The 27493-nt window shown below is 48.1% G+C and overlaps 1 long non-coding RNA gene across 1 annotated transcript; it reads left to right on the top strand.

Moving 5' to 3' along the window:
• Window positions 1–229: 229 nt before the first annotated feature.
• LOC118985465 (uncharacterized) lies at window positions 230–5889 on the top strand. Its single transcript, XR_005066123.1, has 3 exons — window positions 230–304; window positions 4790–5038; window positions 5814–5889. It is a non-coding gene; the product is annotated as an uncharacterized LOC118985465 (long non-coding RNA).
• Window positions 5890–27493: the final 21604 nt, after the last annotated feature.

Raw genomic sequence — 27493 nt, 5'->3', positions numbered from 1 at the left:
CTTCAAGAAGTGCATGAAACTCAGCGGTGGCAGATTGAAGAGGCAGGAGAAAGCAAAGGGGGGAAATACCTAGGATTGCATAAAAGGGAAATGTAGAAACACATATTTCTTTTATGTTGGTGGAGACAGGCTGGTTAACCATGAACATTCACAGCACATAGAAATGGTATGCAGGGACGTGATAACAGTGAGGAAGGATTTCTGCAGTTTCGAGGCAGTTTCGGGCTCTGAGGGTTTTGCGCTCTGCAGCAGAGGGCTACGCCTTTGAAGTGTAGAAAAAGAAAACGACTCTGACATTTCAAAGGTATGTTATCCTCGGTGCAATCAAACAATGGACAGGACTCACTTAAGGTAAGGATTGACCTTTGCTAAGGAAGCTACCGGTCAGGGACGTGACAGCCCACAGTAACCTACTCAGTCAGGAATTTGTGATCAGATAGCATCCTGTGTGCTTACTTTTGGTCACTGAGCTGGCGAGGCAGCCTGGTGACTCCCTGGCCTTTTATAGAAAGTCTGCCTTATTCTTAAAGGCCTGAGGATGAGTTGAAAATTTCCCAGAAAAAAAAGCTCTTCCGTTTGACCTAAGGAGACCCAATTAGGCCCAGGGATTCAAATCTCCTCCTTCTTGTCCTGACCCGTGAGGCTCAGTTGATTGGGGGGGGGGGGTCCTCCTGCAAAGTGAAAGATTCAATTCCCGGTCAGGGTACTACCTGGGTTGTGGGTTCCGTCCCCAGCCTGGGGGGTGCTTATCAAATGTTTCTCTCCCTCTTTTTCTCCCTTCCTTCCCTTCTCTAAAAATAAATGAAGATCTTTAAAAAAGTCTCCTTTTCTCCAGCCCTCACTTTTTTCATCTGCAAAATAGGACCATAACTGTTCCTGCTTCTGACAGGCGCTGGGAGGGTGGAGGCAGTAACCAGAGAACAAGCACAAGCCCTGGCTCGCTCCCCTGAGTGTCTGCCCTCCCACCCAGACAAGTCCCTGGCGTGCAGGGAAGGCAAGAATGGCACTGGAGCCCCTGGAGAAAGGACTTCCTGGCCCTGGCAGCTTCACCTCCCCTGTATTGTTAATTGCGAAGATTTGCATAATATGCTCACTGAGGTGTTACTTGCCCATTTCAACCTTGTATTCATCTGGATGTTTTCCTGCTTAATTTTGATGATGCCACATTGTGTGGGGGAGAGGATAAGAGAAAGACACGATGACTCCAAAGATTCCTCTCCACCTCCATCCCCGACTCTGGGACTCTGGTCATATTGGCCTCCTGACACCTGTCTCACACTCTTGGCTCGCTCCAGCCTCAGAGCCTTCGCACTGTGTCTGTTTGGTGTGCCTTTCTCCAGAAAACCACACTGCTCCCTCTCTAACTTCCTTCAGGTCTTTGTTCAAACATCACTTCTTTCCAAGAACACTTCCTTGACCTCCCTGTCTTATTTAGTAGCTTCTATCCTCGTTTTTCTGCAAAAAACACTTTTTACCACCTGACATTGTAGGGCGTTTGTCTACTTGTCCTTTGTCAACTCCCCTAGCAGAATCTGGCTCCACAAGGGTAGGATTTGGGGGAGGGGATTTTTTTTTTTACTGCCATCTCTCCTAGTGCCTAGAACAGTGCCAGGCGCATAGTAGGTCCTCAGTAAATGTTGACTTAGTAAATTCTCTCTCATAGAAGGATCCAAGGCCATAAGTGAAACTGGAAAAGACACTGGCATTCAGGCTGCTTGTCAGTACCAAACCCAGTAAACAATGACAGCGACTGAATCTTTATGGGAGCTTTATTCAGATGGCCAGCGATCTGAGAAGATGGCAGGTTCATACCCTAACAGATCATCTTCCCTTTTCTTTTCAGGCCAAGGGTTTTATAGCAGGGAATAAACAAGATGTGGTGAGGGGTTTTGAAGTTCGAGAAGGATTAGGTGAAAAAAACTGCAACATTCCTGTCCTGGGCAGGTAGCTGTTCCCAGGGGCAGGTGGTCCTCTGTCTCTCCCTGGAACACAAAGGCCCAGATGCCTCCACTTGTCCCCAGGCGGTGATCTTTAGCAGTGCCCTAGGAGGTCGGCTGTTTTCCCAGGAGCCAGGATGGGCGTTATCTGTAGTTTCTGAAACAAAAGCTTTAACATATACATTACTTACCAGGCTTATAACTGTTTACCTTAAACTAGAATTTTCCAACTTTTGAGTCCCCTATCATAAGGTCACAGGCTGCTCAAGACTTACACCAAGGTACTGTCAGCTCTGAATCCACGGGCCAGGTTTGCTGCCGAAGCAGGGCCAGGCTTTCTCCAGAAATGAAGCTGTTTCTGGAAAGGCCCAGCTCAGCTTCCCCAGGGGCTGACACTTCCTGGACAGGCAGAGGGTGCCTGGTAGTTGTTTTGCAACACAGGCCTGGTAAGTGGGGCCCTCGGCGTCAGGCTGACACCGTCCAGGGAAGGAGGAAGGCCTGGGTCACAGGGACAGAGGTCATTGAGAGTTCCAAGATGGCTGTTGTTCCCACTTCTCAGTGGATGCTTTGAGCTGAGGGCCAGAGCTGGAAGTCCAAACCTGTTTTGCCCCATTGTATAGATGGGCAAACTGAGGCTGAGCCCGAGGCTTGTCCATGGGCCATGAGCAGGACCCGCCTCCCCCAGGAGCTCCTAGGCTGAGAGATGCCTAGTCGGGGAGGTACCAGAGGCCGTTCCTGCTCTCTGCGCTGTGCCCATCCTTCCCCCCGACCCACTCAGACATTACTTCCTGGGGGAAGCTGTCCCTGATGCTCCTGGTTTAGGTCAAGTTCCTCTGTTCTCAGAAAATCATAACTTTTCCCTTCAGAGTCCATTTCTCTCTTTTAATTTGCTGATTTTACAGGAGAGAGAAACATCGATTTATTGTTCCATCCACTTATGCATTTATTGGTTGATTCTTTTATGTGTCCTGACTGGGGATCGAACTTGCAACCTTGGCGTATTGGGATGATGCTCTAACGAACTGAGCTATCTGGCCATGGCCCAGAGCCCCTGTCTATTCATAGTGATGACCTGGCTTCTGGCATCTGTATCCCCAGCCAGCCGCCTGCCTCTTAGCTACATGGAGGCAGGGACTACGCAACACTGCTCTATTCACCGCCCTGTTCCCAGAGTCTAGCATGTGGTGGGCACATGGCCAGGTCTTGGTTGAATGAATGTGAGCAGTATGTGGTGACGGAATCATGCGGATGACAAGGCCACCACAGAGACTGGCCCGGGGACTGCGACAGTCACTCAGCTTGCTCACGCCTGTAAACAGACGCTTTCAGGCTGTGCTCTGCCCTTGCCCTCAGGTCTGTTTCCCATTTTCTGAACACCAGTTCAGAATACCATCCTGAGACCCACTCATTTCCAGCAGCCTGCACCTGCCTCTCTGTTGCACGCCGCTCAGCCTGTCAGAAGCCCGTTTGCCTATGCCCAGGAGGAGCTGAAAGTGCCTGGGAACTGATGCCCACTCCTGAGGGGTACACTGCCACCCCCACCAAGGTCTGCTGGGTACAGGGTAACAGAGACCCTGGTCTCTGTACCTTCTGCCTGGCAGGAGACTTGCCTGGCTGGCAGGCCCTTGTTTGCCCCCTGCCCTGCCCTGTCTCACTTCCCCACTGGGCCTCTGGTATGTCCTGGAGACACCCCCTCATAAACCACTTTCGCATAAGCCCTGTCTCAGGGCTCACTTGGAGGCCCCGCAGAAGACAGTCGTCTCACTCAGGACCCCTTTCATCTCGGGCTGAAGCTGGAGTAGAACAGATACGGTTGTAACACCACCTCTACTTTTGACCCACTGAGTGGCCCTGAGCAATCTCAATGACCTCCCTGGCCACCTCTGCAACGGGTGTGTGTGTGTGTGTGTGTGTGTGTGTGTGTGTGACAGGGATCAGAAATGGTACTTGTGAAGGTCTGATCCAGGCTCATGGTGGGTCTCAGTGAGGGCTAAGTGTCCGTCAATGTCACCAGCATGTTATAACTCGAAGCGTCCTGGATCCCACTGTCTGTTGAAGCCTCAGATTGAAAATAGGAGCTGGGCCAGGAGCTCAGGGGTGTGTTCTAGAAAGTCCCAAAGAAATTGCCTGACCTTTAGCCTTCCCATCCCTGCTGAGTTGTCCCCAGCACCCCTAGCATCTTCCTGACCCTTGTCTGAGTCAGAGCAGGTCCTGGGGAGCTCAGAAGCATGAGCACCAGGGCTTGGGTGGCCCCAGAGGATCTTGTGGGCTGGCCCATGTTTCATCAGTCCCTGAGCCTTGCCTTGGGAAGACTGGCCTCCTGGCAGTTCCTTAAAGAAGCTGTACTGTCTTGCTCTGCTAGGCTTTTGCATCCAATGTTCTCATTTGCCTGTCTGGCTAACTTCTACATTCATCCTTCAAAGCACGGCTCTGACATCACACCTCCTCCGGGAAGCCTTCCGAGACCATGCTCCTCTTCAGGTTGAAGTTGTGCCTTCTCTGGGCACCTACATCTCCTATTTTTTTTCCCCAACACAGACCAGACCTGGCCACATTTGTACATTTTTGCATTTGCCTCTCAACTTGTCTGTCTCCAGAAGAACAGGGGGCTGGTGTGCTCATGACTGAATCCCAAACATCCAGCACAGGGCTTAGCACAGAGTAGGTGGCCCTATAAATACCCGGTGAACAAATGATGAGATGGATGAATGGATGAGTAAAAACACCCCAGGTTTCCCACCTAAGTTTGTAGCTCATATGTCTGGGCTGGGGGAGGGAATGGGTGCAACTGTACATTGTAGTTTGTCTGGTTTAGGGTTTTGTTTCATTTGTGGCATTTTTTCCTTTTCTAGAGAAATGATTTGAGCCCTGTCCTAACCTTCTCATTACCAGGAATATGTGGGCTCTGACGTCACAGGAACATCTGCCAGGGGCCAAGGGAGGGTGCTAACACCTACCTTCGGGGGCTCCCAGCACACCTGCCCACCCCCTCCCCCTGCTCAGTGAGGCCCTGCGGTGCTGGGGACAGCGGCTGCACTGGGAGCCAGACAGAGCTGAGGCGGAGTCTGAGGCCTGTCCCTTTACCAGCTAATTGACCTTGGGTAAGTCACTTCCCTGCTTGCTGCCTCAGTTTCACTCTTTGTTAAGTGAACAATTTGAGGTCCTCGTGGGCATTCTGGGGCTCCTCTCTCTGTCTCTTGCCCCTGGGAAAAATAAAGGGCCAAAATGTGTCAGGAGAAAACAGGGGTGTTTTTGGAAGGGAAGGCTGGAGCTGCGGGGAGGAGCTGGGGGCCTCACACTCTTGGGGCTGAATGTCCTGACAAGCCCAGCAGGGGCCAGGGGAGGGTGGCTTTGCCACCCAGGGCCCAGCAGGGCTGGGCAGGCTGAGCTGGCAGGGGGAGGAGGCTTGTTTGGCAGGGCCTGGCTTTCCCTGGGGGCGGCCCCTCCTTGGCCCGGAGGGCTCAGCCCAGCCCATGGCACAGCCTGGCCTCAGCCCGGGGTGGAAGGTGCCTGGGGACGACTCTGGCATGGCTCCAGTCTCCAGCTCTGACACAGGCCTGGCCCCGCTTTGGCCTTCTGTGCTTTAGAAACCAGGGCCACCTTTCCCCTGCTGGCCACTCCACGGGCCTGGCCCTTCTAGCAGTCATTACGGCCCAGGGGCTGCCTATAGCAGTGGCCACAGGAATTGATTAGAATGAGATTTCTGGACAGCAAAGCGTGGTGGGGAAGGTTCCAATGGCCACTTTTTTGAATCTTAGTTTTGCCTTTTAACTTTCTCGGGCCTCAGTTTACTCATCTGTAAAACGGGACTCCTAATAGTGTCTGCCTCTTGGGGTTACTAAGAGGAGTGGATAAGTGATTATTTGCTCGTAACAGCACGTGGCACACAACCAATGGACCCGTGGCAGACCAGAAGTCGAGATCTTTCTCTGGAAGTCCAGTTCCTGGGGGCCCCGCGTAAGCCAAATACATGAGTGCAGAATAGACGGGGAAAGTGCCCAGGGAGGGAAGCAGGAGTGGGGAGGGAGGCCCCGGGCAGGGCAGGACGTAGGGCAGGTGGGCAGGTTGTTTCTCTGACTGGGAGGACGGACTGCTCTATATGTTAAGAGCCCCTGGGAGTGTGAGCGCTCGGCTGGGGCTGGACAGGGGGTGAAGGTGACGCTTGGGACCGGGGTCTGGAGAGCCCGAGTCCCATCCTGGCTCAGGCCTGGGTCGCTGTGAGACCTGGGAAAACCACTGCCTGTCTCTAGGCCCTTGATTTCTTGGGGTCCAGGAGCCAGAGCCATCTGGTCTTGAGGGGCTGCTCCCAGCACCATCGGTGGTTGGGGCTGGACCCCAGAAAACCGGCCCAGGAGCCTGTCACACTCAGAGCCAGTGGAAGACAAAGTTCTGAACGTCACTGACAGGCTCTTCCCCTCGGCCCAGGGAATGGCCTCTTGCCCGTTTCACAGGTGAGGAAACAGCGTCAGAGACCGAGTGGCTCAGTAGTAATTCCTCACCTTTCTGAAACACGGGTGGGTTCCGGAGCCCTTGTGTAAGCATCAGAAATCCACTTAAATAAAATAAACTGTTTGTTACCATATCACATGCACAGAGGAAACTGAGTGGAGTTTTACAGGCAAGGGATGACATGATTTTAAATCTGGGCTGTCTTGAACACTCTGAACTCACCTTGGGGTTTCCAGGTCTGCCCAGAGCATCGTGGCAGAAATGTGAGATGTTTTCTCGGGAGAAAACTACTGTTTCATGTGGCCGAAGCAGGCACAACGGGAGGCAACTGAGAGGTGAGGGAGTGGCGGAGGGGTGGGCACCTTGGAGGCAGACACTGATCTTTGACCCAGCTACTTCGGAATGTCAAGGGCAGGCTGTGGAAGTCGTGTGCTCCTCAGAGAGAAGCAACAGGATCTTAATGCTCTTCCAGCTGACCTTGCCACTTGGACGTCTGGGGCAACTCAGGCTTCATAGGTCCCCAACTGAACTTCTGCTCTTGCTCATCAAACCAGCTGTTCCCGCAGCCACCCCACCCCACCCCAGAACATGACAAGTCCCTCCTCCCGCGGGCCAAAACCCTTGCAATCATCCTGGCTGCCTCGCTCCCTCTCTCACATTCACATTCAATCAGTTAGCAAACCCAGCTGGTGCTTCCTTCAAGACACATCCAGAATCTGACCCTTTTGCAGCCCTGCCCTGCCACCTCCATCATTTCCTGCCTGGGTTATTGCAGTGCCCCCCTTCCTCACCCGTCAGCCTTGGGGCCCCCGCTGGTCTCCCTTAGTCCCTGCACAGGATCCAGAGCACCTGTGAAAACCTAAGTGAGGAGGTCTGTCTTCTCAGCTCAGACTGCTTCAATGGAGTCCCACCTTAGAGTAAAAGGCAATGTCTTTGGAATGTTCTAGAAGGCCTGAACAGTCTGGTTCCCCCTGTTGGCTCCTTACAACGCCTCTGAGAGGTGAGTGAGGGAGGAGGGGTGGCTGCCACCGCACAGACAGGGAAGCGGACTGCGGGAGTGTGCGGAGTGTGTTCGCCGGATTGGAGCACAGGGCTGGGCAAACAGCTGCTGGTGTCTGCAACCCAATGGGACCGTGCACGCCACCCTCTTCACAGAGCGCGGGCTCCCCGCCCATTCTCCAGAGACAAGCCAGATGCTGAAATAAGCTTGTGGACACTGCGCGCTCGGCTGGGGCTGGCCCCTGATTTCCACCCCTTTTTAGGCCACATCAGAGCACTGCAAAGTCCACTCTGGGCTTCTGAGTAGCCATCAGAGGAATTTAAATCTCCTGGGGCCTGGCTGGCCTGGGTCAGCCCCGGGGCAGCCTGCTGTCCACTGGCTCTTACTCTCATCTGCCCAATTTCCTTACGCAAGTCACTTCCCTGTCGAAGTAGCGCTTGCTCCGCTCTTGTGGGGGCCTAGCACGTAAGCACTCGCATAGCAAGTAGATGAAACGTGAGCTGCCTCCTATGATGTCAAAAACAACCAGACATCGGAAGGTGCCAGATATCGATCAGCTCACTCCTGGCTCTGGGAGAGGTCCGGTCTAGCGTGGAATGTCAGGATTCTGTCCCCAGCCCCATCCTGTTCAACATGTCTGTGGGTCACTTGGAGGTGGGAAGATGGCCTTTTGCAGTGTGGCCAGGAGGGGCAAGAAGACATTGGCTACACGAACCAGGATATCCAAAGACCTCCAGGAGCAGGGCCAATGAACCGAATATAAGCAGATGAAATCAGTGGAGTGAATGTCAGCCTCTGTGCGGGAACCGAATGTGACATTCTCCCAAATGCCACCAACTGAGTTTGGGATGAGGAGGACGTGGGGGAGACGAAGCAGATTACAGTCAGGAGTTCTCTATGGGGCATTTTACAAATTCATGGGATCATTTTTGGCTGTCACCACAACTTGGGAAGCTCTTGTGACATTTAGGGAACAAGAACCAAGCATGCTCGGTGTCTCACATTGCACAGAACAGTCTCACACTGTTGCAAATTGCCTGAACTCCTCACAAGTTTCAAGCGTCCACCAGACAAAAACTCACAACAAATATGAATAAGTTGAGCTTTAATACATCACCAAACTCAAAGTTCTTTTTATAAGAAGTTACGTGCAAAACGTAGCAACTTAGGAGAAGGTTGTTATTGACGCGAAGCATAGACACAATAAGGATAGTAACTCAGTTATTGAATGAGTTACTTTCTGCTCAGCCCGTCTAGAAATGTACTAAACCCTCACCAACTACATTTTCAGATGGAAAAGTTTCTAGGGCATGAATGCAGTTACTGAAAGACAGTGAAACTAGCCACGTGTGTGAATAGAGGAGATATGTAACTCCATTATACAGGCTTAGAGACAAATGTTAGGAAATTAGAGATGTAAGAAATCTCATTGAATTTCTGTAAGGAAGATTGCTTTGAATCTACATCGGGAAAATGACACATTAAATTATGCGGAGGTTGCTTGTTGTTTTTCAATTTTACTCTGAAACTTTCCCCATAGATGCACCATGGGGTTCCTTTTTTTATCATTTTAAATTTTATTTTTATTTATGCTTAGAGAGGGGCAAGGGAAGAACGAGAGGAAGGGAAACATCGATGTGATGTGCGAGAGAAACGCTGATCAGCCACCCCTCGCAGGCCCCCAACCAGGGACCTGGCCCGCAACCCAGGCCTGTGCCCTGACTGGAAACTGAGCCAGTGACCCCAGGGTGTGCAGAACGATGCCTAGTCCACTGAGCCATACAAGGCAGGGCATACCACGTGGTTCCTTAACAGCTTGAACGGGAAGCTTCCTTTTGTGATTGATTCATTTGCCCGTCACTTCCGGGGGAGGCGGTTGCAAAGGGCTTTGTTGTTTAGAAATTCTGGAGGTGACAGGCACCCCTCTGTAGAGAAGTGGGATTCTGGGGAAGATGTGTCTCCTGGGTGACCACACCACGACCCTGCCCAGTGTCGCAAAATGGGGCCTATCGTTCCACCCAGGGGTTCCCCTTCCTTACTCCCTGCCCTTGACATGCCGCTGCTGTGTATCTTGTGTTCTCCCAGCTTCAGGTAAGGCTGTCTCTCTCTTTCCCTTATCACACACTAATAAGTCAGGCCTGGTATGTCCTGCCCTAACAGCAGTTTTTATTTTAATCTCCACCTGCACCTTCTCCCTGTCATTTCCCTGCACTTCTTCTGTATAATAATGTCTGATCTGCTTACCTCTCTGGAATTCCAACTTATTCATTATGGGTAGACATTGGTTATGTTATCTTCTTGAGTAGTTGGGCCCAAGTGCATAGTGAAATACACAGGATTTTAATATAAATTACTTCCTGTTATACCCCCTATATATTGCAGACTGGGCCACAAGGTGACTGACACGTGTGGGTAGGTTATTACCCACGAATTTCATTTCTGAGAACTAAAATCAAAGGAAGCATAAAATGTTTGCTACGGAAAATGGGGCTTTGGCGATCACACGTTGGGCTGCATGCCCCACTAGGGTGCCTCCCGTGCTCACGGAAAGACCCATGCGAGGATGCTGACCCCAGCATGTTTGCGCAGTCCCACGCTGGGAGCAACAGGACACCCGTCACGGCTGCATCGGTCCACAGACAGAGGTGAGCCACACAACGGGACACTCCGCAGCAAGAAGAACGAGCCATGTACGGCCACACGCACCAATGCAGAGGAATCTCACCTGAGGGTGCCATGGAGTGAAAGAAACCAGACGCAAGAGAGTATGTTCTAAATAATGCCATTTTTAGCCCTGGCTGGTGTAGCTCAGTGGATTGAGCGCGGGCCTGCGAACCACGTGATCGCGGTTCGATTCCCAGTCAGGGCACATGCCTGGATTGCAGGCCAGTTCCCAGCAGGAGACTCACGAGAGGCAACCATACATTGATATTTCTCTCCTTCTCTCCTTCCCTTCCTCTCTAAAGATAAATAAATAAAATTTAAAAAAGAGATTAAAAATTTAAAAAAAGTCGTTAAAAAATGCCATTTTTTAAATTTTTTTATTCATTGATATTATAGCAAGAGAGGAAGGAAGAGAGATTTGTTGTTCCACTTCTTTATGCATTCATTGGTTGATTCTTATATGTGCCCTGACTGGGGATCGAACCCACAACCTTGGTGTATTGGGACAACACTCTCACCAGCTGAGCTACCCAGACAGGACCTGGTGCCTTTTCCATAACATTCTAAAGCCAGCACAACCAATCTATGCTGTTGGCTGTCAGGGCAGCAGTTACCTCTGGGGGGTTGATGATGGGACAGAAGCAGAGGGAAGACTTCCGGGGCGATGGTCATGTCCTGTTTCTGATAGGTCACTTTCAGCTTGTGAAGATTCACCCAGCTGCACACTTATGTGCAACTTTCTGCATTTATACTTGTATTAGTCAGAGTTCTCCAGAGAAACAGAACGGATAGGATATGCATATATATTCACAGAAAGAGGAATACCTATGCTCTATCTATGCATATGGGGAAGGGTAAAGAATTGGCTCATGCAGCTGTGGAGGCTGGCGAGTCCTAAACCTGCAGGGTAGACCAGCAGGCTGGAGGCCTGGAGAAGAGCAGACAGAGTAGTTGGAGTCTGAAGGAAACACTGTTGGTAGGAGCCTCCTCCCTCAGGAGAGGTCAGCTGTCTGTTAAGACCTACAACTGATTAACAACCCACCCATATTATGGGGAGTAATCTGCTTTTTTCAGAGTCTTCAATGGGAATTTAAGTGTTAATCCCATCTAAAAAAACATCCGGCTATGTTTGACTCAGGCAAGTTGACACATAACAATAATAAATTGTTGGCAGATCGGGGGGGGGGTGGGGGGGTGGGGTCCTGGGACTGATGAGGTTAAAACCACTAATTTAGGAACCCACATTAAGATATGTAATATTTGCAATTCACACTTATAAGGGATTTGTGTCCAGAATACACAATAAACACAACTCACAGAAGTAATAAAGACAACTCAATTTAAAACTGGGCTAAGGATCTGAAGAGACATTTCTCCATAAAACCAGGCCTGTATTAAGTTGCATAAATAGGAATATTGTAACTACGTTAGGGGAGGTGATTGTGTGTGTGTGTGTGTGTGTCTGCTGATCAGTCATCACCTGGTGTCGGGAGCCGACCGGCAGCCATCCCTTGACCCAGTCGGGACGGATGAGATGCATCTGCACAGCAGAGGCAACTGTGGCTGGACTTCCTGTCTGTCTCTCCTCGCATGTTTGTGTTTGAGATTAGTAGGTGGTGGGATTTTTAGACACCTGCATTTCAGGTCCAATGATCCGCATAATTCCGATGAAGTTGTACCAAATAATTTCTTGGCCAGAGAACACAGTCCCCTTTGATGAAGTAGCCCCTGAATATCTAGAAGTTGGTGGAGTAACAGCCCCTCCTTTACCTTGGACAGTATTAATTAGAAGTAGACAGGCAAAGAAACAGGAGAAGCTGGTTAGCTACTATTGTTGCTAAGCACGTAGCAACAATTACCAAGGGGTCAGAGTCCATATTACATAAAGAAACATTTTAGACAAAAAGATAGATCGCTAAGGTAGACATCACAAAGGCCTTGTAATAAATTTCCTATAACCTCTACTCGGTCCAGCGTACCCTTTGGCCCCATACCAAATTCTAAGAACTTTAATAAACAATAAGACATTCAAACTCTGTACGTAGAACTATTTCAAATTGTCTGATTAATGGCTCTCCTGGTCAAAACAACTTTTGTCTAACATAACTGAAACTATGGAAATTCTTGTACTTTTCCTGGTTACCTCTGTATTGCTTTTCCCTGCTTAACTGATCACACTATGCACCTGTTCCTTTAATGTAATATAGCAATCTCTATAAAAATAAAGCCTAAAGCAAACTCTGAGAGTTCGGTCAGACCCACAGAGGCTGGCTGTTCTCCGGCATCCAATTGGGCATCTGACTCTTCATTCGTCGCCTGTGCTGTCCATCCTTCAGGGACCCTGAACCCTGCCGAGGCTGGACCCTGGCAAGTGGCTCCTGGAACAGAGACCTGAAGGTAAGCCCCCTTATTCTTCTTCTAGTTCTCATTCCCGGGATGGCCAGGACCCCACCGTAGGGTTTTTCGAGCCCCCTCGAGCAAATGAGGCTGAGTGTGGTGGGAAGGAAATCAGAACTATATTGAGAAGCTATGGGCCACATTGAGTCTAAAGAAAGAGGACTCTTTATTGAAATCATTCAACATACGCTTAATAAGAAAAGCATTAAGAGTTACTACTCATCAAATAAGTAGGTAGGTTCCTACATTTTGTGCAAGAATGTTGTCCTCGGTTTCCAGAAGAGGGCACAGTTAATACAGATACCTGGCTCAAGGTTGGAGATAGTATTAAGCGATGCTGTTCTGACCATAGGCCTGAGGATATCCCCGTTGACACTTTCTCTGGAATCTCCTAAGAGATGCTTTAGACCCACAACATGAAAGCATTTCCTTTCACAATAAATAAAAGCCACCTATGACAGACCATGCAAGGAGAAGTGGGCTTGAGAGAGAGAGGGCAATGAATTTTCCTTTCAATTAGTTTTTTTTCACAAGCACCTGTGCGCATTCTCTCTTACAAAGCTGCTTTTTGCAGCCCTTTTGATTCTGCCTTTCCCCTCCGCCTGCCTGTGAACAGAAAAACAGATAATAAATGAGTGTTTCGGTTTCAACCGGACCCCGAAGATTGCTTTGAGAACTCAGAGTTAGTTACAGGGGTGATTTATGAGTGTCCCACAGAAGATGAGAGGCATGCCTCCCTCCGGCTTGAGATCTCAATCGTTCCTACGTGAGTAGGGGCCTTGGAGAGGTGTCTGGGGTCAATCCCTGAGATGGGCAAGGGCTTCACAGAAAATTCCAACCACAGTAATTTAACTCTCAGCTCAATCAGAGAGCGCAATAAAAAGGTTAGTCACCTGGCGCTTCGAGCCCCCCTCGCAGTCTTAGATGCGTGGGAAAAACCTGAAACCCATAAGCGGGGTTAGGGTACCAGGCAGCCTTCCCTGGGTACCAGGCAGCCCTCCCTGACGGTTTTCACCAACAGTACCTTCTTGACCCACCACACTATACTCCCCAATGGCTAATTAAAGTTTAGAACAGCCTGCGGAATCTGAACAGGCAGAAATCAAAAGTAAAAAGAAAACCTTTTAACAACAGGTATGGGCTCTCTAAAGAACAAGAACAACGTTTTATGCTAATTTAATAGTTTTTTAAAGTTGCTAAATATCTCCCTGATAAGGAATCTTTAGACTTAATTATTTAAGAAAAGTTAAGCAGAAATTGAAACAGCACCAGGCAGTATAAGATAAAGACTAGTCTCTCACTCCCTCCTTTAAAGGATTTAATTTGAAAATATTGGTTTGCTTAAATTTTCTTTTTGTTTCTACTTTAAAAATAACATCTCAGTCTCAAAATGTTTCAATAAATAGAATAAAATCTCTAATATTATTACACCATAAAGATTCAACTCAGAAAGAATTTAAATTGATTGTTTAAAGAAGGAAAAAAGATCTCACTTCCCTCAGACAATAAAAAGCACAGGAAGAAAGATAATGAGAAAAGGTATTTTTTAACCACTCTGAATCCTCCTCCTTCTAGAAGCCCCAAAACTGCTTTAGTCCTAAGAACAAGAGGTGTAGAGCTTAGTATCTCCACCCTTGGAGTAATCAATAAGAATCAATAAAAAAGTAAAGGTATTTGCCAATAGAAAAAAACTATTTCTAAAAATTATAAATATGTTCAAAAGTTTGTCAATCTAAAGTATAATAGAAGTGACATAAGAAGTGTGACATATTAAAGAAATATTAAAAATCTTCCTTGTTTATGCCAGAACTGTGACCTTTATTATAAAACTGAGATATAGGTGGACTGTCTCCTGGGGGAACTAGCCCTTCTCCCCAGAAAACAAACTACCATTTTTTAACTCAGTACCTGTAAACACGAATCATTTCCTTGCAGAAAAACTGGCTCTTCTATTCCCAAAGAAAAACGATTAGTCAATCAAGTCACATAAGGCCCTTGGCATGTAACCATCTTTCAAATCATTAAAAAACGTCCTCATTTTACAAGAGTTACTCTGCAAGGACTAAGTTCTCAAACAATTTGGCAAACAGATGTCACTCATTATGCTCTCTTTAAAAAATTCATATACGTTCATATTTCTATGGATACTTCTTCTGGCACTTTCCATGCATCTGCCTTAACAGGAGAATCTGCAAAAAATATACAAGCCCACTGGCTTGAGGATGGCCTCAGCAAATTAAAACTGATAATGGCCCTGGATACCTTGCCCATTCTACTCAGATTTTTCTTCAGCATTAAAATATTCAACATAAAACAGGAATACTTTACAATCCAACTGGTCAGGCAATTGTAGAACGGGCTCATCATACTCTTAAAAATCTTCTTAAAAACAAAAAAGGGGGAGTCATGAGTCCTTCCCCCCCAAATTTAATTTTGTTGGCCATGTTTACCTATAATTTTCTAAATATTGATACATTGCTCGGTACTCCAATTGTAAAACATTTTCAGAAAAAGAGTCAAAGTTACCTTACCCTTAAATTTTATATAAAAATATACTAAGAGGTGGCACTTGGCAGGGCTCTGTGGAACTTTTAACTTGGGGAAGAGGGTATGCTTGTGTTTGCTTTCCAGAATGACCTTTGGAACTGCAGCCGACGAGGGTGAAGCCATATCACAGAAAAGGCTTCCCTGGCCGTGACCCACCTCCACGCACTAGACTCTCTCCATCCAGACTTCTCCAAGCTGTATATCATCCCGCTGAAGTGGAATTCCAGCTAACAGCCCTGGAGCGGTATTCAACATCACCTAAGACAGACTTTTTCTACCAATTTAAAGGGACAAATTGATAAATTGCAGCTAGAGCTACATCAACAGCTGCAGGACATTCAGTGCCTAACCAAGCAGGAAGTTTTTCAGACCCTCTGTGACAATTTTGACTAGCTGAACCCCAAAACATTGATTTGATGGACTTAATCTCAGAATGTGAGTCATTGGAACCACTGATTATTTACTGATTCTAAAAACGCTTTGTGACTTGTTCTTTCTAAAACTCTCTCACCCTGAGTTCAGACACAAGTTCTTGCTGCATGTCCTTAAAGTAACTTCCTGAAGTCTGTGCTAATTCTCCCAAAGACTGAATTGTAACCAGACCTGTTAGTCATGTTATCCCCCCCCCCAACATATTTTCTTCTGGTTATGTCTCTGGAGCAGTTCCTCCACATTCTTCTATAGCACAATGGTATTCAGCAAGATGGGTTGATGGTATCTTCACCAGGACCATTGACAATAAACAGCATATTCAATCTAAATTATGGCAATTAGTTGCTGCAATGGATGTTGTGTGCATAAGATGCCCCAATAAAGCTACCACTGCCCCAGAAATTCATTTTATTCAGGCTTGTGTACAAGCCCCATATGCCCTTTTAGTAAAAGGACCCAAAAGTGCGCTAGACATTACTCTAAGAGGTAAGGAAACTCTTATCTACTCTGTCTCTTGCAAAGACTGCATATTAACTAACTGCATTTCTCAAAGAAGCCAGACAGAGGTAGTTGTAATTGTCCAGCAGCCACCATACATCACGCTTCCTATGAAATTAGACATACCTTGATATGACAGTCCAGGTCTGCACGCTATTCAGGAAATGAGTAACGCACTTTCACGTCAGAAAAGGTTTCTTGGGGCTTTAATGACTGGTGTCACTGCCCTTACAGCTGTCCTTGGAGCAGCAGCAGCCCCCACCACGGCTTTAATACAGGAGGTCCATACAGCCCAGCATGCAGATCAACTGACAAAGAATATCACTTTCGCCTTGGCAGCTCAAGGAAATATAGACAAAAACTTAGAGGCAAAAGTTAATGCTCTAGAGGAAACAGTAATCCATATAGGGAACCAATTACTTTCACTTAAGGTAAGACTTATGTGAAGCTGCCATGCTGAATATCAGTGGATTTGTGTTACTCCTCTTGAGTATAATTCTTCTATAGTTACTCAGAATAAGGTTCAAAATCATTTGCAAGGTATTTGGAATAATAGTGGTGTAGGTTTAGATTTTAAAAGTTTGTATCAAGAAATTCAAAACATTAGTAATTCTAATAATACTCTTCTACCCGCATCTCAAGCAGCAGCTGATTTCTTAAATAAACTTGAAAACTTTGTCAATGGTCAAGATTTCATACCCTTCATAATTAATTGGGCACTCTTCATTAGAGTTGTGCTAATTGGAATCTGTCTTTCTCCAGTCGCCTTTTGACTCCTTGCAAGAGAAATCAGAGGAATAGAATTAGAATTAGAAACTTTGCACTTAAAAAGCAAAAAGGGGAGACGTCAGGAGCCAACCAGCAGCCGTCCCTTGACACAGTCGTGGACAAACCTTGAAAGTGTTATGCCAAGGGAAAGAAGACAGCCACAAAAACCCACATATTGTATGATTCTAGTTACATGAGATGTGCTGAATGGGCAAACCCACTGAGACAGAAAATAGAGTAATGGTTCCTGAGGATGAAGGAGGCAGGTGGGCTGTGACTGCTCGTGGGTATGGAGTTTTTCTTTGGGGTAAAAAAATGTTCTATTATATTGTGGTGATGGATCCACAACTCTGAATATATTAAAAACCGTTAAATTGTGCACATGAAATGCATGAATTTTATGGTTTGTTAATTATATCTCATTATAACTATTTAAACAAACAAAGGGTCAATCCTTGATCTCATGGTTAGAAATTTACTGCATTTACTACTTTAAACACACAAAAATTTAATACAGGAAGTTGGGTTCTTGCAAGATTATTGAAAACCCGGAAAGTGGACTGGGTCTCCAGGAATGACTCAGATCATCGATGCTACATTGCCTACCCGTGGGAGCTATTGCTTCTGCCACAACCCAAAAGCTTGGGAACTGTTGTGTTCAAGAATTTGTCATTTTAGCTTTAATTTAAGGATCGGATGCTGCTGATTCCCTCCTGCCCCAACACACATATACCCTGATCATCTCTGGGCACCCATGAGTTGGTGATTGAACACTGAGACCATGGCTGCGGAAATCTCAGTGACTTCATAACCAGCAGGAAATAACCAAAGCTGTGCATCTCACACATGTGCAGTTAATGTGTATGACCTAATTTTTTGCTACATCCTAGCTGCAAGGGAGTCTTGGAAATACCATCTTCCCCCTTCCAGCCCTTGCAGTATAGTAAGATACATAGGAAGAGGTTGAAATGAACATTGAATGAGCCAACCCACCACAACCCACAGCTGCAAGTTGATCACTGTTCGCAATAGTGAAAAGACGGGTACCAACATGATTGTGCAGCAGCAGGTGAAGATAAATGTGTGCTGTATAATTACATATGGTGACTTGAAAAATGTTAGAACACACTGGAAAAAGGCAGGTGACAAAATAGTGCTCACAGGCCTTTCATGAGAGCAGGAGCGACCTCTGTCTTGTCCACCTGTGTACCCCACTGGCTGGCACAGAGTGGGTGCTCAATAAACATTTGTTGGGTGATTGAACATGATCTCATCTTTAGAAATGACAACCTTTTACAACCAGAGAGAAAGTGGGGGTGGGGTAGGAAGAAGGTAAAGGGGGGATAAATAGTGATAGAAGGAGACTCCGGGTGGTAAACACACAGTACAATATACAGATATGTGTTATAGAATTGGACGCCTTAAACCTATATAGTTTTATTAACCAATGTCACCCCAATAAATTCAATAAAAAACCATTTACATAGACACATCATTTAAATATGATACAGCAACACTGGAAGAAATACAGCCGAATATTAACAGCTGTTCTCTCTGGTAGTAATATTTGGAGTGACTTTTACTTTCCTCTTTTGGCTCTTCTCTATTTTACAGATTTCTAACATGCCTTAAAATCAGTTAGGGAAGAATCCCTGCAGGTGTTCTGTTAAAGCCACGGAAAGAAAACTTGCCTGCTGCATTTCTTTGTCACCCACACATCCTGACACAGGGCTGAACCTGTTGTGCCCCGAGTCATGCCTGGTGATTACGTGGGTGCACCTCCACTCACTACCTGAGGGATTTCTGGGTCACACTCGAGGAGCCTGAGGGTGGAATTAAAGGTCCAAGGTAGTCCTGACTCTAACACCATGGTGCGTCTCCCAGAGAAACTGGCCAAGTGCCAAAGCCACGTGACCTTTTCCAAGCGCCACTCTCGAGGGCCTGCATAGGCTGTGCCAGGGTGAGGTCATACTCAAGAATCTCTAAGAGCTAGACTGATAACTCAGCTCCACCCTGTACACCTGTCAGGCCCTGGGGCCATTTCTGCTTTGGCTGCCAAGCAGCTCCGACAGCGCTGTTACCAGCTGGGCTCAGCCAGGTTGGGGTGTCGGTCCTTGTCGAGGGCTGTCCCTCCATATTGTGAGGACTGCCTCTGTGGAAGGTGTTGACTGCTTTCATACACAGCTGTTGAGGTCTTAGGTCACACTGAGAAGAGCACAGAGACCAGAATGAGAAACGTGAGAATCTCAACTGCCGCCCAGAGTCACAACTCGGGTTAGTGAGGTACAGCAGCAACTTTGCAACTGGTGTGCTGCAAGCATTTGTAAAACATGCGATGCCTGACTGCTAAGTCGGGGGCACCGAGCTCCTTCCCTTCAGACCGTCAAATGAAAAAAAAATGACAACCGCCAACACAGCTATAGCTGTCCGGTGTGAATGAATCAAAATTATATCTTTTCTTTTTGGTCATATCAGCAAAATATATATATTTTGGGGTGTGCTGCAGAATTTTAGTAATTAGCTGATGTGTTTCTCGAGATGAAACCATTGAAAACCACTGAGGTAGAGCATCAGCCTTGGTTTCCCCATCTCACCGAGAGCCAGCTTCTAACACACCTTCTGCCAGTGGACAGGACACCTGGTAATAGCTGCTCTTCGTCCTCCTTGGGGCCTTCGTGTGGCCCCAGAACATTTGATAGTCAGCACCAGCCATCACCTCATCTATCACACCCATTAGCTGGATCGGAAAACTGAGGCTCCAGAGGGGAAGGGACATGGTCAAGGTCACACAACCAGAAGAGGAATGTGTAAGGAGAGGGCTCTCAGATCAACTGTGCTCTTCAGAGACTCCAGGGCAGGCCTGGAGGGGAGGAACAGAGAGGGGGCGCGTCACAGAAGGACGAGAAAAGCTCCCCCACAGGACCTGAAAACTCACCCCAGCCTCAGGCTCAGCCCACCTCCGGAGTCCGGGTGGGAGGAAATGCTTCCGCCCCTGACCAGCTGTGGGCATCGTTTTCCATGTTCGGCCTCAATTTGCTCACCTCTAAAATAGGGCCCTGCAATTATGATAATCACTAAATTCAGGCTCCAAAATGTCATAGTTAGTGGTTATCTCATTATCTTCCCCACGCTCATTCCTAACCTTGTCACTCCCCCATTTAAAAGCCTTTCCATGGCTCCCTAGGGCCCAACCCGAGTCTGGCATACAAGGCTCTTTGTGGTCGGGGCCCTAATAAGGCTTAATTCCTTGCAAATACCCCTAAACTGCAGCCACACTCTTGGACACCCCCTTCCTATAAATTCTCCACACTCATTCTCACCTCTGAGACTGCCCTTATAGGTACAGATAGGTTCCATTGCATCAAATGCTCCTCTTTGCCCCATCTGCCTGCCTAACTCCCCTTCACAGTGTAAAACCCAGATTCAGTGTTACGTCCTCCGTGAAGCCTGCCCTGATCTGCTACATAGAATTTCTCTCCCATCTGGGTTTCCTAAGGCCCCAAGCCTTCCTCCAACACCATTTATGGGAATCACTATGTACACAGTGAGCACCTTGCACCTTGAAACCTGTCTGTTTCCTCCACTGACCTGAGAGTTCCCAGACAGTAGGAACTATTTCAAATTCATGACTCAGCCCACGGTAAGTGCTCAATAAATGTTCAATAAATAAATCATCCAGTAAATTAAGTAATCTCCTAAAAAAAACACCCTCTTGGCTCTAGCTCATTAAGGGTCTCTAGACAATGGGACCCCCTTCTGGGCCTTAGTGTCCCTAGCTGTAAAAGGGCAAGGCTGAAATAACTGGCCTCTGAGGGCATGACCTCCCTCTCCCCACTAGCTGTGACCAATCAGAGACTGCCGTGATGCTGTCAGCCTCCTTAAAAGCTAATTCAGTTGAAGAAATTGAGACACAGAAGAGAGAGTTAAGCAGTCTCCAAGGTCACACGGTGTCTAACGAGCATGGTCAAAGCTTCACCCGTCACTACTGGGTTTCCTTTACACTCACCCACTTCTGCAGACACAGCACACACTTCTCAGGCAGCCACTCCATGCCCGGGTCCCCTCATTGGGGAAGAGCGTCTCGGGCAGTGGGAACAGCCAGTGCAAAAGCTCTAACCTGGGAGCATGGCAGGCAAGCTGAGGGAATGACGCTGAGGCCAGAGTGGTGGGGTCTGAGTCAGCAGGGAACGGATGGCCAGGGAGGAGGTCAAAGAGCAGCAGGGTCAAACCATGGCATTACTAGGGGCCTAATGAGAACTTGGGCTTTAATCAGAGTGAAATGGGGAGCCATTGCAAGTTCTTGAGCGGAGTAGTAGCATGATCTGACTTACACCTTAAAGGGGTCCCTCTGGCTGCTTTGTGGAAGGCAAGTGGAGGAGAAAGACAAGAGAAGAAGGAGGGAGACCCACTCCAGCCGAAGGACAACAGTGGCTTGGACCACAGTGGTGGCAATAGGAGTTGTCGGACAGGGTTGGATTCTGCAGATACTTTAAAGGCAGAGTCGTCAGGACCTTGGGGGATGGGGGCAGAGAGTCAAGGCTGACACCAAGGCCCGGACCCTGAGCAGATGGAATGGTAGCGCTGCCCTCTACTGAGAGGGGAGACTGTCAGAGGAAATGGTTGGGCGTGGGGGAGCCCAGAATTGTGGGGGAGGCGATTGGAAAGCTGGGTCTGGGATTTTGGAGAGAAGGCAGGGCTGAAGGTGCAACTGTGTGAGTCGCCTGTATACAGACGGTGTCTGAGGTCACAAGGCTGGCCAAGTTCTTCCTGGGACTGGTGTGGGGATTGAAGGAGATGATGGATGGAAAACACAGGTCCCTGCACACCGTAAGTGCTTAGCCAATGATCACGCAGCTGCTGAAGTCGTGGCTGTCCCTGGGATGTGTGACTTTGGGATTTAGTTGTGAAGGAGAGTCAAACACAAGGAACAACAGCACTGACACCTCCCAGGCCGGGCCTCTGTCCTCTGCTGGGACACTGACGCCAGTCTCCTCTCTGCTCTCCCCATGTCCCTCCTCCCACCCCCGAAGTAACTGGCCCCTTCTAGGAAAGAGACATTTTGCAAAAAGCTTGGTTTTGCAGTTTGGCAGGCCTGGTTCTATGCAAGCATGTCAGTTTCCCCTCTTAGCAAAGGCTTTCCCCAAAGCCACTCGAGGCCGCCGAACGGAGTTTGCAGCTTCCTGTGAACCTGGGAGGGAGGATTAATGAGGGCCAGAGTTTTGCTGACCTCTTCCCCGTGGGGGTATCCCAAAAAGTGTCCTACCTGGGCTCCAGCAAGGCAATCCCTTGGGTGTCTCGGAGTTCCAGGTCTAGGGAGATGCACTTTTCCCCAGGGCTACTCGCAGCAATCGAGAAGGCATGGCAGTGGGGGGTGACCTGATGGGTTCAGCCTTGACAGAGCCCAGAGCCCATCCCAGGTCCAGAAGTGTCAACCCAGTGACCTTCCACAAGCTCCTGCTCTGTCTTCTCCTCTGGACGTTGGGTGGCAGAACCTTTCATCCTGCAGGCAGAGAACCACTCAAGATAATGACAGTGTAAGGCCTTGTGGGGTCAGGTGAGGCTGACAACAAACCAGGAAAATCTTGTCTACACAGAGCTGGCACACAGTAGGTGCACGGCAACAATACCATCCCCTATCACCATGTCCCAGAGCTGACTTCAGGGAGAGAACAAATGGAATCGAGGGCCTCAAAGCCCATGGACACGAGGAGTCTCGAAAAGCGCCAACATTTGCAAAGCTTTTCCCTGTGTCCACTGCTCTGCCATGCAATAAGCCCTTTATTCTCACATCTGGGGGGCCGGTACTCCCATTATCCCCATTATTTGGGTGAGAAAACTGAGGTGCAGAGACGTGAAGATGTTTGCATCAGGTCGGGCACCTGGGAGCTGGGGACCCTGGAGCCCTCCCTCCATCCGCTCTGCCTCCGGGCTTCCCGATAAGGCTGGAGACGGTCGCCAGCACCCAGAGAGGGCAGTGACCTGAGAAGAAGGCGAGTTCTGCTGTAGGACTCCTGGTGCAAGACGAGGCACCGTTCACTTCCCTCTCCCCACCGCCTCTCCACCCCCCAGCAAGCCCGCAGCCCTGACAGGGTTAACCTAACCTAATTTGAGCCTCCAGGGAGTGCAGAGGGTGATTTGTCTTATCTTTTGAAAGCTAAAAAAAAAGGGAAGAAGAAGAAGAGCCTCACCTGTCAGGTCTCATTTAGAAACCTGCACATTCTGGAAACACTGACGAAGAAAGGGGGCTGCATCCCTGGGAAGACTCTCATCCAAAAGGGTGAGGCTAATCCAACGTGACAGGGGAGTTTTTCCCTCTGGCCAGAAAGGTGGAGCCTGAAAATTGCTCTTCTAGGGGTCAGCCAGCTGGGGCGCCAGCTCAGGAAGTCATCGATGGGGGAGCTGCGGGGTTGAGGCTAGGGCATCCCACCCCCCACTCGCTCCATTTCCTGTGATTGTTTATCAGAAGTTAAGGCCTTGCCGACTCCCCTTTTGTAGTCACCGCATGTCAAAATCACAGATTCTAGGGCATCAGAAATTCATTACTTGGTTGAACCTTGGCGTTTTTGAAATGAGCAAACAGAGGCCCAGAGAAAAGGGGGTGAAGCCCTCATTTGATCAACTGTCAGTCAAGGAACATTCATGAGAAGCCACGTGATGAAGATGCTCACCTCTTACCAAGGTGCCCAGGGACTGAGAAAGGCAGCTGGGCAAATTTTATGATTTTAATTTGGATTTAGGTTGTGGGCAAGAAGGGACCACATACTAAACCTGACAAACTCAGCGGAGGCCTGTGTGGCAGCCTTACAAACTCAGACACCTGAAGTCACCAGGTAGGACGGTCTGACACTGAAGCTTTTTAACTAAAAGCAACTCATGGCAGGTAGTCACGTCCTCGGCTAGCATCTTCCCTGACAAAGGTCATCTTTACTTTAATTGAGCCTGTCTGTTGTCTTTCTGCATCGCAGATAACATACCTTTGGAATGTGCGAGTAAACGGCACATTTTCCCCCGAGGGCTCAACTAGGCAACCAGAGTAGAGACTACAAGTCCCTCGTTGTTATTGTCACCATGTGAATTATTGACTGTTAGTTTCCCGTGTCCATCTGTGTAAAAGAAGTGTGTGTCTGTCCTTTCACTTTTTCTCCAATCCCCCAAAAGGGTCCCCCTTTGTTTTCTCCCACCTCCCTAGCTCCCTAATCTATCACCAATGGATTTCCTGTAAACCCCCCTTACACGTATAAAGTAAGGTGCAAAGCTGTCATTTTCTGGAGCATTTTCTCAATCCGCTGAGGTTTTACTTCCCAACAATCGGCATCGGTATGGCTCAGATAAACTCGCACAACTTCTCACAGGTTCGGACACACTGTACGATGACAAGCTCCTGTTGTGTGATCTGGCGAAGGTTGCTGAGGCTCTCTGAGCCTCAGTCTCCTCCATAAAGTGAGTAGAGTAACTGAGAACTCCGCAGAACTGTTGGGGAAATTAAATCAGGGAAACGGAAGGGTCTCTATTCAGCTCTGTGGTTGCGCAAACAGGCAGATTCGGGCCAGCTTAATGACATACAAAAAACCAACTGGAAGGAGCCATGGGGATGAGTCACACGTATTTACAAGAAAAATTTTTTAAAAAATATATGTCCACACAAAGAGCTCTATGCATAATTGCCCAGAATGACCCTGATGCCCTTCCGCTGGTTAATGCATAAACAAACACCGGTGCGTCCATTCCATGGAATACTACTCAGCCACAAAAAGGAACAAACTGCACAGCAACACGGGTGAATATCGAATGCATTACGCAGAGTGAAGGAAGCCAGACTCAAAGGACTGCACACCGTAGGACAGCATCGCTACGGCATTCTGGGAAAGACAAAACCAGAAGAACAGCAACCAGACCCTTGGTTGCCAGAGACGGAGGGAGGGGGAGAGAGAATTGCCCGCAAAAAAAAAACAGGAGGAAAATCTGAGGAGTGACGAAAATGTCCTACATCACGATTTTGATGCACCCAGAAAGGGTGCATTGTTTGTACACTGTGACTCAAAAAATGTGATGGAAAGGACATCGAACAAAAAGCTAACAAGCCTAGCTTCAGAAAAGACAAGAAACGAAGCCCTTCCAGGAATAGAACTTGAGCCATCACAGGAACGCGTCAGAGGTGTTGCAGGTCTGCTTCCAGACTACTGCAGTCACAGGAACGTGACTCATCCCAGTGCTGGGCTTTCCCAGCACATATAAAAGTTATGTTTACACTTCACTGCAGTCTATTAAGTGTGCAATAGTATCGCGTCTAAAAAAAAAGCAAAGCCTGTGCTTTAATTAAAAATACTTTACTGCTGAAAGTGCTAACCATCCATCCAAGCCTGTTGGAAAACGGCACTGGCAGATTTGCTCGGTGCCACAAACCTTCAATGTGTACAATAAATGCAGTATCTGCTGAGCATAAGCGAAGTGCAATAAAATGGCGTATGCCTGTATTTAGGACTTGTGTAGGAGCTGTGAGTTAACGTCCCAGGAGAGAATCAGACTGGCCAGGTGTGGGTCCCAGGCCCACCTCTAAGTAGAGTTGTACGCTTGACTGGCAGCACCTGCAACAAAGGGTCCTCACCCAGAAGTAAAATGGTGGAGGCGCTGCTTCTGCAAAGAGGGCTCCATCACCTGCAGAGGCCTGTGGACCTTGGGGGGTTATTATCCTGAACACAGACGCCTCCCCTGCCTGGAAGGAGGTCAAGCTTCCCATCTCTGTGACGCTGGGACATGGGATGGCAAGTCCCCCTCGGATGTGAAAGTCCAGTTTCAGATTAACTGGGTCAAGCTGAGTATGACTTCAGACCCACTAGCATCCAGTTCAAACACAGTCACTCAAGGGGCTCATCAAACAGGCAGGAGACACAAGCGGTCAGTTCATCTAAACATGTTGGCCACTGCCCTGAAGCGTCATTTATTTCCGTGGAAGAAAGTGTGTTTGACTCTCATTGACTGAAATGGGTGTGGCAGGCAGACACAACCAGTGACTCAGCCCAAGGTGGGGAAGGGTGCACATTGGGTGGTTTGTTTGCCCTGTCTCCCTCTAGCAGCCCCAAATGCCACCTGCCCCAAGGCTTAACTGCCCTTTCCTGACATTCTTGCAGTATTGGTTACAAGCAGGGACTTTGGAACGCTTGTCCTGTCTCTTCCAAGCTGTGTGACTTTGGGTAAGGCATTTCACCTCTCGCACCCCCTTCTAACAAAGTGAGGGACTTTTCAAGCACTGTCTTGGATTGTAAGTGTGTGTCTCTGTGTGTAGGGGCACTCCCGAAGCATCTTAAGACATAAATAGAGTTGTGAAGTAAACCCGAATTCACTGTACAGTCTTTGAAATTCCCATTTTCAGATGTGGGAACTCTTACCAGCAGAGGGGGGTGATGAATTTCCTCTTTATTCAAGCGCTGTGCTTGTGGGTTTGGTTTTGTAACACTGTGCCAATATTGACAAAGTTGTTTAATGGGCCCATGGTGGGTTTCTTTTTTTGACACATTAATTTTCTCTTTTATCTCTGTGTATATTTTTTCAACCTACTTTGCCAGGATTTCTTTATTTTGGAGTCTTTCCATTTTTATGAAAGCTCAATTCTAAATGTAAAACAGATTATTCTTTTCTTTCTTTTTCAAATCCTCACCCAAGGAATGTTTATTGATTTTGGAGGGAGAGGAAGGGGTGGAGGGGTAGAGAGAGAGAAACATCGATGTGAGAGACAAACATCGATCGGCTGCTTCCATACATGTCCCAGCCAGGGATGGAACCAGAAACCTAGGTATGTGCCTCCCTGATGGGGAACTGAGCCCACAACCTTTTGGTGTATGAGACCACGCTCCAACCAACTGCCCAGCCACGGCTCCTTTAGCTTTCTGATTGGAGACTGGGACAATATTTGCAAAGGCTTCCTGAGTTTTATTATTAGCTTTTTTCCCAACCACCATTTTAAAAAAAACGTTATTTAAGATGTAATTGGTGCCCTGTAAAAGGTATTTCTTTAAAGTGTACGGTTCAATGGTTTTTAGTGAATTCACAGAGCCGTGCAACCCAGCCACACTCTAATTTAGAGCATTTTCTTCCCCCCAAAGGAAAGCCCATACCCACGGCAGTGGCTCCACATGCCCCTTCCCTGTAGCTCCTGACACCCGCCCATCTGCTTTCTGTCTATATCGATATGCCTATTCTGGGCATTTCATATACATGGAATCATAAAATATGCGATCTTCTGTGACTGGCTTCTTTCACTGAGCAGAACAGCTTTGATGTCCCCGCATGTTATAGCACGATCAGTATTTTATTTCTTTTTATTGTCAAAGAAACAGCCACCCTTTTGGAATGCTAGCTCTCTCGCAGGCATGGTTTTGATCCTCACAAAAAAGCCCCTGAAGTAGGCACTGTATTGTCCCTATTTTACAAATGAGGAGACCAGGGCTTGGAGGGGTGCTGGGACTTACCCGCAACCGCACAGGAAAGTAAATGGCAGAGCTGAACTTGAACCCAGGTCTTTTGAGCTCCCAAGCCTGTGTGCTTGGAGCGGAGCCACATGGATGCTAGAAGAAGCAGGAAGGGAGCGGAGAGTGTCTCGTGGGCCCAGTGTACACATCACAAAGTCTCTTCATTGATAGGATGCCTCTAGGCCACTGGCAGGATTGTCCCGTGAGGCTGGACAGGGTGAGCAGGGCAATGTTCCCACCCCAAAGGGCCCCAGACATGACCGGCGCCAGAGGTCCCAGGCGCTCTTGTGCTTTTTTTCTGACATCTCCCTCCCTTGGCACCTCCCACCTTTGGT

Source organism: Sturnira hondurensis, unplaced genomic scaffold (assembly GCF_014824575.4).
Source record: "Sturnira hondurensis isolate 20B ecotype Veracruz unplaced genomic scaffold, ASM1482457v3 Scaffold0004136, whole genome shotgun sequence".
NCBI lineage: Eukaryota > Metazoa > Chordata > Mammalia > Chiroptera > Phyllostomidae > Sturnira > Sturnira hondurensis.
The sequence above is the reverse complement of the archived record's forward strand: the minus strand, read 5'-3'. Positions and strand labels throughout refer to the sequence as shown.